The 16351-nt window shown below is 41.8% G+C and overlaps 1 protein-coding gene across 5 annotated transcripts in view; it reads right to left on the reverse strand.

Annotated features, from left to right (window-relative positions):
* IMMP1L (inner mitochondrial membrane peptidase subunit 1) overlaps nt 1–16351 on the reverse strand; it is a 90567-nt gene that overhangs the window by 37284 nt on the left and 36932 nt on the right. The window lies entirely within an intron of this gene.

Genomic DNA, 16351 nt, shown 5'->3' on the forward strand with positions numbered 1-16351 from the left:
TTCACAATATCCCACAGATTCTCTATGGGGTTCAGGTCAGGAGAGTTGGCAGGCCAATTGAGCACAGTAATACCATGGTCAGTAAACCATTTACCAGTGGTTTTGGCACTGTGAGCAGGTGCCAGGTCGTGCTGAAAAATGAAATCTTCATCTCCATAAAGCATTTCAGCCGATGGAAGCATGAAGTGCTCCAAAATCTCCTGATAGCTAGCTGCATTGACCCTGCCCTTGATGAAACACAGTGGACCAACACCAGCAGCTGACATGGCACCCCACACCATCACTGACTGTGGGTACTTGACACTGGACTTCAGGCATTTTGGCATTTCCTTCTCCCCAGTCTTCCTCCAGACTCTGGCACCTTGATTTCCGAATGACATGCTAAATTTGCTTTCATCACAAAAAAGGACTTGGGACCACTTAGCAACAGTCCAGTGCTGCTTCTCTGTAGCCCAGGTCAGGCGCTTCTGCCGCTGTTTATGGTTCAAAAGTGGCTTTACCTGGGGAATGCGGCACCTGTAGCCCATTTCCTGCACACGCCTGTGCACGGTGGCTCTGGATGTTTCCACACCAGACTCAGTCCACTGCTTCCTCAGGTTCCCCAAGGTCTGGAATCGGTCCTTCTCCACAATCTTCCTCAGGGTCCGGTCACCTCTTCTCGTTGTACAGCGTTTTCTGCCACATTGTTTCCTTCCAACAGACTTACCATTGAGGTGCCTTGATACAGCACTCTGGGAACAGCCTATTTGTTGAGAAATTTCTTTCTGGGTCTTACCCTCTTGCTTGAGGGTGTCAATGATGGCCTTCTTGACATCTGTCAGGTCGCTAGTCTTACCCATGATGGGGGTTTTGAGTAGTGAACCAGGCAGGGAGTTTTTAAAAGCCTCAGGTATCTTTTGCATGTGTTTAGAGTTAATTAGTTGATTCAGAAGATTAGGGTAATAGGTCATTTAGAGAACCTTTTCTTGATATGCTAATTTATTGAGACAGGTTTTTTGGGTTATCAGGAGTTGTAGGCCAAAATCATCAGTATTAAAACAATAAAAGACCTGACAAATTTCAGTTGGTGGATAATGAATCTATAATATATGAAAGTTTAATTGTAATCATTACATTATGGTAAAGAATGAAATTTAACACTATATGCTAATTTTTTGAGAAGGACCTGTGTATATATATATATATATATATATATATATATATATATATATATATATATATATATATATATATATATATATATATATATACATACACACACACACACACACATTCGTACTTCATGGTCTTTAGTGAAGGCTTTTCAGCAGATTCATGATGATCATAGGCTGGAATTCAGTAAAAGACAACACCTCTGTGTACAGTAACAGAGAATCTGTTATTCATGAGGTCACAGCTCACCTACTCCGCCTCCCTACACAATAGCCATTGCTCAGGACAACGTATGCACTGATAATGCTTCTATACAAACACATAGGGCCTGAGGCAGGATATTGCTTTGGGAAAAAAACAACCACCAGGAAATATGAATCTAACATTAGGCCTAATGGTCTCTGTGAAAATTGCAAGGTTTTTTTTAAATAGGGATATGAAGAATATTAAAAAAACATTAAACATAAAAATTTGATTTAAACAATATGGCATTTTCTGACCACACATCCCTCCTAACATTCATAGATGTGTGGGGTGTCTGGAAGTTTGTGAACATGTATAAGTTTCATACATTTAGTAGTAATACTGATTTATGCACGAACTAGTAGGAATAGATCCTCCCTTCCATAACGACAGACATTCCATCAGCAGAGGTCATCGAACAATGGGTATGTCTATGGCCCCCGAACAGCAAATCACATGGCATTATTACCAAATCAATGAGAAATGACCGCTATATGCAGATCCCCCAGAAAATGGTAGCGTGGCCCCCAAATAATCACAATGTACAAATGGGCAGCTGTCAGAGGTTAGTCACCCAGATGAGCAATATAAGTAGAGCGGGATAATATTATAGAATATTAAGTCATATATTGTGACCTATGACTAAAACGGGAAGATAAAAAAACACATATATAATAAAAATGCAGCTAACTACACAGAAATATAACATACATACAGGTAACATTTTAGTTAACAGCAGAGGCAAATATAGAAAGAACATTTAGAAGAACAAACAATATAAAACTGTGTTAATATTTCACACAAAACAAAAATGGAAATATACCAGAAATCATTCCAATGGTCTAACTGGGAGACAATGAAGAACCAACAATGAAATGCCTTCTTTGGAAAAGAACTGATGTCATGGAAAATAGTGAAATGTGAAACGAGTCTTTTCGCAGTGTGTTACGTTCCTGCGCTCCTCGCCTTTGGCCCAGCCATATCCTCCTATGAAGACATTCACTGCCCTCTCCGTCACAGGACTTTTTTTTCTTATGTTTATAAAATTAATCACAGCCCGCGGGGTGGAAATCGCTTCAAGCCTCATGAATGACATCCAAGAGATGGGAACGGATTAGTTTGCAGTTACTGCCAGTTAAAGCGCCAGGTGGCTTTTTCCTGCACTGAAGGTGTTACTGATAATCCCATTACACTGGTACTAAATCTTGCAGACATCAAAATTATCAGCGACGTTCCTTTTCATCCCATCCTTTCCAAGTGACTGGAAGGAGCTTCACCTGAAAGAAGTCAAATCCACATGCAGCTGCTGTTTTCGCAGGCAGCCGATTCCCTGAGAATGCCAATCGCCTTCCAATTTCGCTGTGCTGGTGGGCTCACTATTCCCTGCTCAATAAAACAATCCTACAGCTACAAATCAAGTTTAATCCTACCAGGGACCTCATGTAGGTCTCCTCTTCCAAAAAGGCAGCAGGCTTTGACTGCCTATCTCTGACACTGTCAGGGGAATACCCTTCAAATCCCAGACCTACTTAGAAGAATAAGCCAAGGATCACAAAACATGACCTCTAAAACCTTGATAGAACTATATTCTGACCCGGAGGCATTCATTCTAGGTGGAGATTAGAACTTTGCATAATAAGATTACACAGCAAGTGAATGATATCAAGGGAATATCCATATGCAGTCTTTTGGGGGTTTTGTTTTCTCTCCTTCCCTTTTCGGAGGGCAGAGCACTCGTACAATATGCGATAGAGACACAACGGAGCCTGCTCTATTCTGCCTGAAATTAAATAGATTCACATAAATTAGTCCTTTGCTTTATAAAGCCTCGATTACGTCTCGCATTGACAGCCCTCTGAGAGTTGGGCTTGTGTTTGCCCGCTATTTACTCCGAGCAGTTGTCCAAATAAGACACAGAAAATGAAGTTGAGAAATATAGTGGATACAATACTGGAACACATTGTTCCTTGTAATCTGGGATTACAACTATTAACATAAGAAGATGGAGGAAGTTAATGCAAGGGTTCAAGTTTGGGCTGACAATAAAGGGGGAAAAGCTTTAAGTCTGCATACAAATGGCAAAAATTAATGATACACACAACAGAAATAGATTGCCATCCCTTAGAATGAGCCTGGGATGAAGATGATTGATTGTCTATATAGAAATCCAACTTGTCAGGAGTATGCCGATCCAGAAGAAAATGGTCTCCCGTGCGGCAACTAAGGCCATGTGACAGCAAGTCTCTGGAACGTTGCATGGAAAAACCACTTCTGCAACTACTCGCGTAACCGCAAACACTTACAGTGCTGATTTTGCTGTGCATATAAACAACTAAGTTGCAGATAAATGGCACATGGCCAGAGTGTTGTGTCCAATATGTGACCAGAAAGTCCAACACATCTGGAAATATTTGTGACCCTGTGTCGTCGTAGCAGCTCGCAACACGACATCACAGGAAATCATTACATCCAATACGGGAAGGTGTTGCTGCAATTTCAGTGTCTCCATGCAGCCAGAACCTTAAGGTTACAAAAATGGAGTCCATTCTATGAAACAAAAAAAAAAAAAATGGAAGGTTTCAATTCATTGGTGCTGACAAATTACAAAGGGTGTGTGACAAGTTTAGGAGTTATCCCCAATAAATACCATAGGCACAGTAATTTCCAAATTGTTTGGCACTTAACCCTTATGATCTCGAGCAGACCGGCAGAGATAACCAAGCACTGTATTCAGATCTTCCCTGCCTATTTAGGCTAAGTCTACACTTAAATAATAAATTGTTGCATCTCTAGATGCAATATACATAGATTGCCACCAATGGAGCCATGGGGCACAGGTGGAGGAGGGGTGTCCAACGTTTTTCTGGAAAATCTGATTTGATGCAAGTGTAAAGAGAGTCTTACTGTCCTAACTTTCCACATACCTTTCTAAGTTTGGAAGATGATTGAGAACTTTTTCAGGGGCAAAAACTATTCTTAAAATGGTACTCGCTTTGCTATCACGGCTCCCATAGACTTGAATGATGCCACAACGATAACATCTTATTGCTGCGACCTTCATTGGTCAGCTACAAATTGGTGGGGCAATCTGACTGCAAGTGTTCAATATTTTGACAGTGCCACCATCAGGGCTGTGGAGTCAGAGCCCATTTTGGTGGAGTCGGTGTCATGGAAATTGAGGAGTCAGAGGTTTGGCTTACCGACTCCACAGCCCTGGCCACCATAGGGGAAGTAGAGATTACACAGTTCTCCATGCTGTTCTCCTCTCTCACTAATAGCCACTTCTCTATTTACGCTGAACTCCATTACAGGATACCTTAAATGGGTTTTCCAAACCAGACAAGCCCTTTAAGTACTCAACACCAGAATTGTTAGAGAACACACACTTACATAGTTTGTAAAAAAAAAAGTTCAAACAAGATAAGGTTTGACCTCTAACATTTACCTACAAACTTAGTTCAGGAAAGCAAGCCGGGAAGGGAAATAGACTTATGTTGGGGCTGTGACCTATTTTAATGATGAGGTTCTCCACTAAATATCATCTTACCACCTCCCAAACAATGCTGATGATTGTAGAGAACCTGTGGTTTCAGGCTCAGCAACCTTAATTTACTTGTAAGAGACACCACAGACCTTCAAACAGGTACCAAAGCAAGTGAAGAAAGAAAGGCGTGCTTTTCATCTTCAACAGAACAAACATGAAGCCATGTCTGGTCCGTCTCTCTGTCCGCATCTCAATTCATGATTTTTTTTTTTGCTTGGAACTGAAGAAATTGTATTTAAAAATGCAGAAAAGGGGAAAGGAAAAACTATGACCAATAACTACAATCTGGTGCCAAGGGTTTATTAAACGGGAATGATCGCACATGTAAAAGAAGCTTCTGTTCATGGCGAACGGAACAATAATGCGCCCACTGTGTCACAACCGATCCAAGCAATGCCACATAAAGCTCATGGGATTGTATGGTATGTGGTGGTGTCCATGTGTTGGAAGAGACAGAACTCCATATGTCACATACCAAGATCATGGAGTGTAGGACATGGCCTGAACGGATCACAGGGTCCAGGCGTCACCCAAATCCTGATATATTATGAAGAACACAAATTATACTTATTTTCACAATATACCTTATTATTACATTACTGGCTCCCCTGAATGTTCATTGCACCAAGTAAAAGATCTGGTGAATGAAGTGTTTTGTGAGACTGTGTGGTCATATACAGCTCTGGCAAAATTTTCAGTTTGTCTGATTTTTCTCTTTATTTTCTCTTTATAGGTATATTTTTAAGTAAAATGTAAATTGTTCTTTTATTCTATAAATTACTGACATGTCTCCGAAGTTCCAAGCAATACATTTTGTACTTATTTTCTGAAAATGAGTAAAAATAACAAAATTGCATTGCTTGCAGACCTCAAGTAATGCAAAAAAAACCAACAAGTTCATTACAATATGTAACACAATTTTTGTTCCAGGCTTCCAAGTGTAATATTTCAACTGCTTATGTTTAAAATTTTTTAGAAAAACGACTACATTCAGCACAAAATTTGATTTTATGACCACAGGACAGAAAAAAATTGTATTTATTGTGTCAAAAAAAGGAAATTATTATATTTTCGTTCATGCGGTCTGACAAAAAACAACACTTAAATGGTAAATAGACAAAGACAATAAAAAATCACTCAACAAGGTTCAGAAATGATAATATAATAAAAACATCCCACAATGGACAAAAATACCTTTGATCTCTCACACATGCTCATAGTCATGTGTTTGTAACATTACACTTCAAGAGATCACATATCGCAATCAAGGACACTCCACCAACGCATTACATAAACTAAAGAAAAACACGGAGTATAAGTCCCATTTAGAAAAGTATAAATACACATTTTTTATTTATAGAAAAAACAACAAATACATTTGCTTAGTATCAATTAATCATTAGAGACATAATCTGAACAGCAAGGGAAACTAAGGAAAACACTGATACAATCTATATGATGGCAGCCCATATGAAACTCTGCTTATTTTCCATCATAAAGTGCTAAAAGTGCATATCAAGGCAAGAGAAACTACCCAGACCGGGTTACTATCGGTCAATCCACATAACTCCCACAGTGGGGTACCGAACACATTTCGGCATATACCGTACCCGACCTGGTTCAATAGCTCTTACCCATTACGCAGACACACAGGGATCACCACCGAAGCCCCAACGCACGTTTCGCGTCGGCTTCGTCAGGGGGCCCCCTGCCCGAAGCTTCACAATAGTTTGGCAAGGCTGCGGACGAAAGCCTTCTTCCTCCGTGAAGCGCCGCCCATTGCCGGGCCTCTTCCTTCAGCTCCGCCTACGTCTGCATGCATCCTGCGTACCCTATCTTTAACATTGGGTACATAGGCCATGCGGATGTTTGTGGATGCCTCCGCATGCGTCGTTTTGAAGCTGCGCCGACCGCAACAAAATGCAACATGTTGTGTTTGACGCAGGTCAGCGCAGCGTCAAGACGACGCATGGGGAGGCATCTGCAAACATTCACATGGCCTGCGTACCCAATGTTAAAGATAGGGTATGCAGGATGCATGCAGACGTAGGCGAAGCTGAAGAAAGAGGTGCAGCAGTGGGTGGGGCTTCACGGAGGAAGAAGGCTTTCGTCCGCAGTCCTGCCAAATGCTAGTGTGAAGCTAGCCTAATTCCACTGTAGATTTTGCTGATTATACATTTGTGCTTTGCAAAAAAAAAATAAACTGTGCAATGAAAACTCATAGGATCATAGATCCCTTGCAAAAAAGAAATGAGACAAAAAAGTTTTGTGGACTCACTTGCGAAAAAAACACGGATGTCAGACAGAATCAAAAACAGATATACAGAAGTGATTTTAGCGCAGCAGGAGAACCATATGGATGAAAAATTTACATTTCAGGACACAAAACTGACAATTTTATGTAGACTTGTCTGACCACAGTCTTAACCCCTAAATCTCACTTGTAATAACACATTCACAATTATTTTTTTATAAAGTTGTTTAAAATAAAATCCAAACTATTCAAAGTTTTAAAAGTGGAGAAAAAAAACATGCTTTGCACCCAAGACCATATTTTGAGATTCCACTCACATTTGCCGATAATAAAAAGTCATTAGAAAAGATCTAAGTATCAATTGTAGAAAGCAATGATATACAGTCATCGTTAATCCCTTCATTTTTTAAATCCATGAATAAAAATTCATCACTTCTAAATACGCCGAGCCCATCAAGCAGGAACAAAAGCATATGCACAAAAGAGGTTTTAATAAATTTCAAAGCCCACAAGAGCCAGGGTCTCATTAAAATTATAAATTACACAAACATGGAATGAAGATTTTTAACTGTGGTGCAGCTAAGCAGATTACCGCAAACCCCATGTTCCATCTGAGAACACACCATGGACTTCCCAGATGGGGGCTTGGAACGAGAAATTAACAGACCATCCCTACAAGCCAAAAGGAGAAAAAAAAACTCTGATCTTCCCACTCTGTGCAGCATCTGACAGCCAAATGTGTCGATTCTTCTGCGTGTGCGCCTTATCTTATAAAAGAGAAACAAGGCAAAGTGATAGGATCTCTGGTGCGAGCGCGGTTCTGCTCTGATCAAATGACACTTTGATTAATTAAGCCATTGCAGTTATGCACTTTAATCATTATTACTAATCACTTGTAAACTTCCGGTAACTGCCCGGGATGCGATTTGAAAACTATGAGGAGTTTTTGAAGTTTGAATTCTTAACATTTTTATACAGTATATAAAAAAAAACTTGTAGCTTTTATTTAAATAAAAAAACAAAGACGCCCCTCCATCTCTGATTACTGTCTTAGTTGCTGACACACAGTGCATCAAACACCTTAAAACAATTCTGCAAAATCATAAAAACAACGGGTGGGGGTCCAGTTTTGACACATTCTGCTTAATAAACCAAGAAGTGAATCACTATGAAATAATTGGCATGGACTTTATATTTTTAATGGTTGCCACACCAGGATAAGCTCTGTCTATAAGGCCTAGGCTTAGGGCCACCCTTTATTAACCAGGACAGAGACACGAACAAGCAGCAAGAACCTTGGAGGGACTTGGATTACGTACCTGTATGGCCACCATGCACCATTGCTTGACTATCCAACAAGTATTTCCCCAGGCACAAAAAACTGCATGGTGGGGGTGCTTACAAGTTTTAATGCTTATGAAAGGGAAAAAGTAAAGGAAACTATATAGGCACATCACAGGCGCACTACTCTAAAAATGTATCACGTGTGCAAGAAGCGTATGGTGAGGTCACTCTTTTTTAGTGTTCTTTATAGTAAATTCTATAGATGTTTTATTAATTGGCGGCTAAAAAAAAATCAAGACTTGCTCCAAAGTGGTCTACCTAGCTCTTAGACACCACCACGATAAGAGCGCCTGTGACTTCAGAGCTTCCAGGGCTGACTTCCCCAACCTGTGGTATGCACAGAGAGGAGGTAACTACAGGCTGACAGTCCACTGAATTACAAGGCCAGGTGACCAGAGGGTCACATCCTGGCTTCTCCGAACATCTCCATGAAGCAAGGTGACCGATGGGTTCCAAACCTGGATTTCCCAAATGTACCCATGGGCCTCAGGTGACTGGTGGTTCCAAATCCTGACTGCCCCAAATGTATCCATGTTTCAGTGATGGTCAATGGAGCAAACCTGTATACTTTCAGCCGAGGCCGTGGTACCCTAAGCTGGCATCCTGTAGAGTGTCAAATCTGTGTCCCTCGTGATTGAGCCATGATGATTGTCTTGGGCTGCTGTCTTGTAGATGAGTGTTCCTGGCTGTGGTTTTGTAAAGCATCTCTGGTTCTCTGTATGTATATTGGTACAGAGGCATATATCCCTTTTTTATAGTTCACAACTGTTCTTCAAGAGATACTTCACAAGTCAAGATGAAGGGATAATGAGATTAAGGCCGGGATCACACGTGCGAGAAACTCGCACGAGTCTTGCGTCTCAATACCCGACACAGCCGCCAGCACTCGGGAGTGTGGGGCTGCATGTATTTCTCTGCAGCTGAAAAATCCTGTCTGAGTGCCGGCGACTGTGCCGGGTATTGAGACGCGAGACTCCTGCGAGTTTCTCGCACGTGTGATCCCGGCCTCACTCACATTGTTTGACTATTTAATCAATGTGAATAGTTTTTACTCCTCTGTTTTACATGTCAACAAGCCGCAGGACCCACACAATGGTCATTCAACATATTAAGCAAACATCCATTGTTCAATGACCCTGCAGCACTGTCTTGCAAGGATAGCAGACAATAAGTCATAGGAGCTGATATGAAGCAATCATTAGCCATTCAAAAATATTTTTTAAAAATCAACGTTTAAGACTCATATGACAACAGTGTATGGTTCTTGACCAACTGAACAACAAAAGCATCAAAAGTCAACATATAGCTAACAGACAATGACTCCTGGATCACTGAATTTAGACATCTGGTTAATTAAGATAAAATGCTGTCATCACATATATTTTTTTACCCAAATTACGTAAATCACTCACTGCTCCTCCAGGTAGGCCTGCAGTGTTGGAGTCTGTGTCCATTTTGATTGAGACAAAATAAAATGGACCTACTGCGACTCCTAATATATATAATAAATTGAGTACAGTGCAGTATATACTGTAAATGTTTTCATAAGACTTTGGGAAAGTTATCAAATGTCCTATAAATGTCTGTTCTGTTCCGGATCTAAGGATCTCGGCTTTTAGTTGAGATGAATCTGTGCTGCACTTTATGTATGCTCAGTAGTGAGGCAGTGCTGTGGAGTCAAGAGTCTGGGAAATTGATGAGTCTTAGCCGGAGGTTTGGCTTACCGACTCCACCGCCCTGCCTCCAGGTAGACAAATAGTGAAGGGCATACAGTACAGACCAAAAGTTTGAACACACCTACTCATTTAAAGATTTTTCTGTATTTTCATGACAATGAAAATTATAAATTCACACTGAAGGCAACAAAACTATGAATTAACACATGTGGAATTATATGCTTAACAAAAAAGTGTGAAACAACTGAAATTATGTCTTATATTTTAGTCTGTTCAAACTAGCCACCTTTTGCTTTGATGACTGCCTGGCACACTCTTGGCATTATCTTGATGAGCTTCAAAAGGTAGTCACCGGGAATGGTTTTCACTTCACAGGTGTGCCCTGTCAGGTTTAATAAGTGGGATTTCTTGCCTTATCAATGGGGTTGTGACCATCAGTTGTGTTGTGCAGAAGTCTGGTGGATACACAGCTGATAGTCCTACTGAATAGCCTGTTAGAATTTTTATTATGGCAAGAAAAAAGCAGCTAAGTAAAGAAAAACGAATGGCCATCATTACTTTAAAAAACGAAGGTTAGTCAATCCGAAATATTGGGAAAACTTTGAAAGTGTCCCCAAGTGCAGTTGCAAAAACCATCAAGCGCTACAAAGAAACTGGCTCACATGAGGACTGCCCCGGGAAAGGAAGATCAAGAGTCACCTCTGCTTCTGAGGATAAGTTTATCCGAGTCACCAGCCTCAGAAATCGCAGGTTAACAGCAGCTCAGATTAGAGACCAGGTCAATGCCACACAGAGTTCTAGCAACAGACATCCCTACAACAACTGTTAAGAGGAGACTTTGTGCAGCAGGCCTTCAGGGTAAAATAGCTGCTAGGAAACCACTGCCAAGTACAGGCAACAAGCAGAAGAGACTTGTATGGGCTAAAGAACACAAGGAATGGACATTAGACCACTGGAAATCTGTGCTTTGGTCTGATGAGTCCAAATTTGAGGATCTTTGGTTCCAACCACCGTGTCTTTGTGCGACACAGAAAAGGTGAACGGATGGACTCTACATGCCTGGTTCCCACCGTAAAGCATGGAGGAGGAGGTGTGATAGTGTGGGGGTGCTTTGCTGGTGACACTGTTAGGGATTTATTCAAAATTGAAGGCATACTGAACCAGCATGGCTACTACAGCATCTTGCAGCGCCATGCTATTCCATCGGGTTTGCGTTTAGTTGGACCATCATTTATTTTTCAACAGGACAATGACCCCAAACACACCTTCATGCTGTGAAAGGGCTATATTTGACCAAGAAGAAGAGCGATGGGGTGCTACGCCAGATGACCTGGCCTCCAGTCACCAGACCTGAACCCAATCAAGATGGTTTGGGGTGAGCTGGAACCAGAGTGAAGGCAAAAGGGCCAACAAGTGCTAAGCATCTCTGGGAACTCCTTCAAGATTGTTGGAAGACCATTTCCGGTGACTACCTCTTGAAGCTCATCAAGAGAATGCCAAGAGTGTGCAAAGCAGTCATCAAAGCAAAAGGTGGATACTTTGAAGAACCTAGAATATATGACATATTTTCAGTTGTTTCACATTTTTTTAAGCATTTAATTCCACATGTGTTAATTCATAGTTTTGAAGCCTTCAGTGTGAATGTACAATTTTCATAGTCATGAAAATACAGAAAAATATTTAAATGAGAAGGTGTGTCCAAACTTTTGGTCTGTACTGTAGGTTAAATAAATTAACCTATTATGGACTGACATAGGTTGGAGTAGTGGTATTGCAATCAATAGGGGCAGCACCATCAGGTAGCGTAGTCAGTAATAGCCAGAGATCGGTACACAGAAACAGCAGTATAGTTGAATGATCAGCAGGTTGCATAGTCAGGAATAGTCAGGAGTCAGTACAGAGGAGCAGCAGTATAATCTTGGATGAAGCAGCAGGTGAAAGGAGAGATTGACTAAAGGCTGGGAGCTCAATAATCTCACATGGATGGAAGTGCAATGCCAGGTTTAAGTAGGGTGTTCAAGCAGGAGATTACAGGGTGGAGCTATTCAGAAACTCAGGGCTGAGGCAATCGGAAACAACAGTTACTAATATCTAGGTTCGCAAGGAACTGGCCATTAAGCTGAATAGTTCAGAGGGTAGAGCTGCCACCTGGTGCACAGGAGCTGCTGGATTCGAGTCCTGACAGAACCTCTGTCTTGCTACCTAGATTGGCTTCTTATACCGTTATTAAAAAAATGTTCCTTTTCATTTAAATGACAAATAAGTTTTGGAAAGTCCTACAGTACTCCACAAAAATAAGGTATTCAAGCCATAAAACACAGAATTTATGGGAAAAACATTAGATTGTATATTATCTCATAATGCTTTTAAGTTCTTAAATGAATGAGATGTTCAATAAGATGAAAATGTGATGTGTACCCCAGTCCATGTACATTTGCCAATCCATACCTTGCTGCAATTGAGGATTTTATTTACTCATGATCTACTATATAATTGTCTAAGGGGTACTTCCGTCTGTCTGTCCCGGATATTCATTGGTCGCGGCCTCTGTCTGTCATGGAATCCAAGTCGCTGATTGGTCTCCCCGCAGTCACCGCTCACACAGGGTTAATGCCAGCGGTAAAGGACCGTGTTATGCCGCGGGTAGCTCACTCCGTGACCGCCGCTATTAACCCTGTGTGACCAAGTTTTTACTATTGATGCTGCCTATGCAGTATCAATAGTAAAAACATCTAATGTTAAAAATAAAAAAATCATTATATACTCACCTTCCGCCGCCTTTCCCACTCCTCGCGACGCTCCGGTGACCACTCCATCCAAGCGGCAGGTTCCGGTGGCAAGGATGGTATGCGAGAAGGACATGCCATGACGTCAAGGTCATGTGACTGCGACGTCATCGCAGGTCCTGCGCTCATACCAACCCTGGGACCGGAAGCTGCCGCGTGCACCGCACACAGGCAACAGTTCTACAATGGGCCCTCGGGAAGGTGAGTATATGTTTATTTTTTATTTTTTAACCTGTGACATACGTGGCTGGGCAATATACTATGTAGCTGGGCAATATACTACGTGACTGGCCAATATACTACGTGGCTGGGCAATATACTACGTGGCTCTGTGCTGTATACTACGTCGCTGTGCAATATACTACGTGGCTCTGTGCTGTATACTACGTCACTGGGCAATATATGTCACTGGGCAATATACTACATGGCTGGGCAATATACTATGTCACTGGGCAATATACTACGTGGCTGGGCAATATACTACGTGGCTGGGCAATATACTACGTGGGCTGTGCAATATACTACGTGGGCTGTGCAATATACTACGTGGACATGCATATTCTAGAATACCCGATGCGTTAGAATCGGGCCACCATCTAGTATGAGTATAATAGTTTATGATATCAATAACCCATCTTTGTTGCATATTAAGCACTACCTGTGGAATGTAGACGATGTATCATTGTGTGAACAGTGTCAGATGAAGAATTCAGTGCTTTTGTTAATACACGGTGTTCCAAATTATTATGCAAATTGGATTTAGGTGTGATAAAGATTTAATTGTTTTGTTTTTCAAATAAACTCATGGATGCTATTGTGTCTCAGGGCTCAATGGATCACTGAAATCAATCTTAAACACATGGGATAATTAGTTTTCCAGGTGATTCTAATTAAAGGAAAACTACTTAAAAATGATGTTCCACATCATTAAGCAGGTCACAGTTTTCAAGTAACATGGGAAAGAAAAAGGATCTCTCTGCTGCTGAAAAAGCATCAAATAGTGCAATGCCTTGGTGAAGGGATGAAAACATTAGAAATTTCCCGAAAACTTAAGTGTGATCATTGTACTGTTAAGACATTTGTGGCTGTATCTGAGCACAGATGTTTGTGCTGATAAAGGCATAATGAGGAAGATTTCTGCCAGGCAAGTTCATCGGATTAAGAGAGCAGCTGCTAAAAAGCCATTACAAAGCAGCAAACAGATATTTGAAGCTGCTGGTGCCTCTGGAGTCCCTCGAACCTCAAGGTGTAGGCTCCTTCAAAGGCTTGCTGTGGTGCATAAACCTACTATTCGGCCACCCCTAAACAGTGTTCACAAGCAGAAATGGTTGCATTGGGCCCACAAATACATGAAGACTAATTTCCAAACATTCTTGTTTACTGATAAGCGTTGAGCAACCCCGGATGGTCCAGATAGATGGAGTAGTGGATGGTTGCTGGATGGCCACCATGTCCCAACAAGGCTGCAACAACAGCAAGGAGGTGGAGGAGTCATGTTTTGGGCCGGAATCATGGAGAAACAGCTGGTATGCCCCTTTAAGGTTCCTGAAGGTGTAAAAATGACCTCTGCAAAGTATATAGAGTTTCTGACTGACAACTTTCCTCCATGGCATAAAAAGCAGAAATGTGCCTTCAGGAGCAAAATCATCTTCATGCATGACAATGCACCATCTCATGCTGCAAAGAATACCTCTGAGTCATTGGCTGCTATGGGCATAAAAGGAAATAAGCTCATGGTGTGGCCACCATCTTCCCCTGACCTCAACCCTATAGAGAACCTTTTGGAGTATCATCAAGTAAAAGATCTATGAGGGTGGGAGGTAGTTCACATCAAAACAGCAGCTCTGGGAGGCTATTCTGACTTCATGCAAAGAAATACAAGCAGAAACTCTCCAAAAACTCAAAGTTCAATGGATGCAGGAATTGTGAAGGTGATATCAGAGAAGTGTCCTACGTTAACATGTAACTTGGCCTGTTAGGATGTTTTGGAGTTAAATAGCTTTTTGTTCAGTGAATGTGACCTCCTAATGCTGCAAATTCCACAAATGAGCATTTTCAGTTCTTTAAAACATATCAAATGTTTAGAAATTCTACTGTGCCTAATAATTTGGAACAGTGCATTTTAAGTTTTTATTCATTTTGGAGATTATACTGTTATCATTGGGAGGTTTCTTCAATAAAATTCGATGTATACTAACGGGTGATTACTTTTATTAGACTGACTGTCATTTGCACCAAGCATTTAGGAAAATCCGAGAAAAATGTAATTTGCATAATAATTTGGAACATAGTGTATTCTTAATATGCAACACATAAGGAATGTGAAATTTACTGCACATTTTGGTGATCTACAATTACAATGGGTGGGTGCTATGGGGGTACTTAACTACATAAAAGAGATCCATAAAGGTGATCCTTCTGAAACGTAATTTGCAGGTATTGAAACTGTACCAATATTAACTCCTTCCCGACCTTTAACGCATACGCTGCGTCATGAAAGTCGGGGCCAATCCGACCTGTGACACAGCGTATGCGTCATGGAATAATCGCGTCCCTGCAGATCGGGTGAAAGGGTTAACTCCAATTTCACCCGATCTGCAGGGACAAGGGGGAGTGGTGCTTCAGCCCAGGGGGCTGCGATCGCTCTGATTGGCTGTTGAAAGTGAAACTGCCAATCAGAGCGATTTGTAATATTTCACCTAAAAAACTGGTGAAATATTACAATCCAGCCATGGCCGATGCTGCAATATCATCGGCCATGGCTGGAAATACTGAGGTGACCCCCCCCCCACCCCACCGATCGCCCCCCCAAGCCACCGATCTGTCCCGTAGTCCCCTCCGTCCTGTGCTCCGCTCCCCCGTCCTCCTGTCCGCTCCCCCCGTGCTCCTATGTCACCACCCCGTGCTCCGACGCCCCCCCAGTGCCCCGATCTCTCCCCCCTTATACTTACCGAGGCTCCCGGTGTCGGTCCGTCTTCTCCATGGGTGCCGCCATCTTCCAAAATGGCGGGCGCATGCGCACTGCGGCCGCCGAATCTGCCGTTCGGCAGATTCGTTACAAGTACATTTTGATCGCTGTGGTAGGTTCTATCACAGCGATCAAAATAAAGGGGGGGGGGGGGGTTATTTATTATTTTTTTTATCACCCCCATAGGTAGGGACAATAATAAAATAAAGAAATTATTTTTTTTTCTTTTTCCACTAGGGTTAGGGTTTCAACTAGGGTTAGAACTAGGGATAGGGTTACGGGTAGGGTTAGGGGTATGGCATGTGCACACAGTGCGGATTTGGCTGCGGATCCGCAGCGGATTGGCCGCGGATCCGCAGCGGATTGGCCGCGGATCCGCAGCGG

Source organism: Ranitomeya variabilis, chromosome 2 (assembly GCF_051348905.1).
Source record: "Ranitomeya variabilis isolate aRanVar5 chromosome 2, aRanVar5.hap1, whole genome shotgun sequence".
Classification (NCBI taxonomy): domain Eukaryota; kingdom Metazoa; phylum Chordata; class Amphibia; order Anura; family Dendrobatidae; genus Ranitomeya; species Ranitomeya variabilis.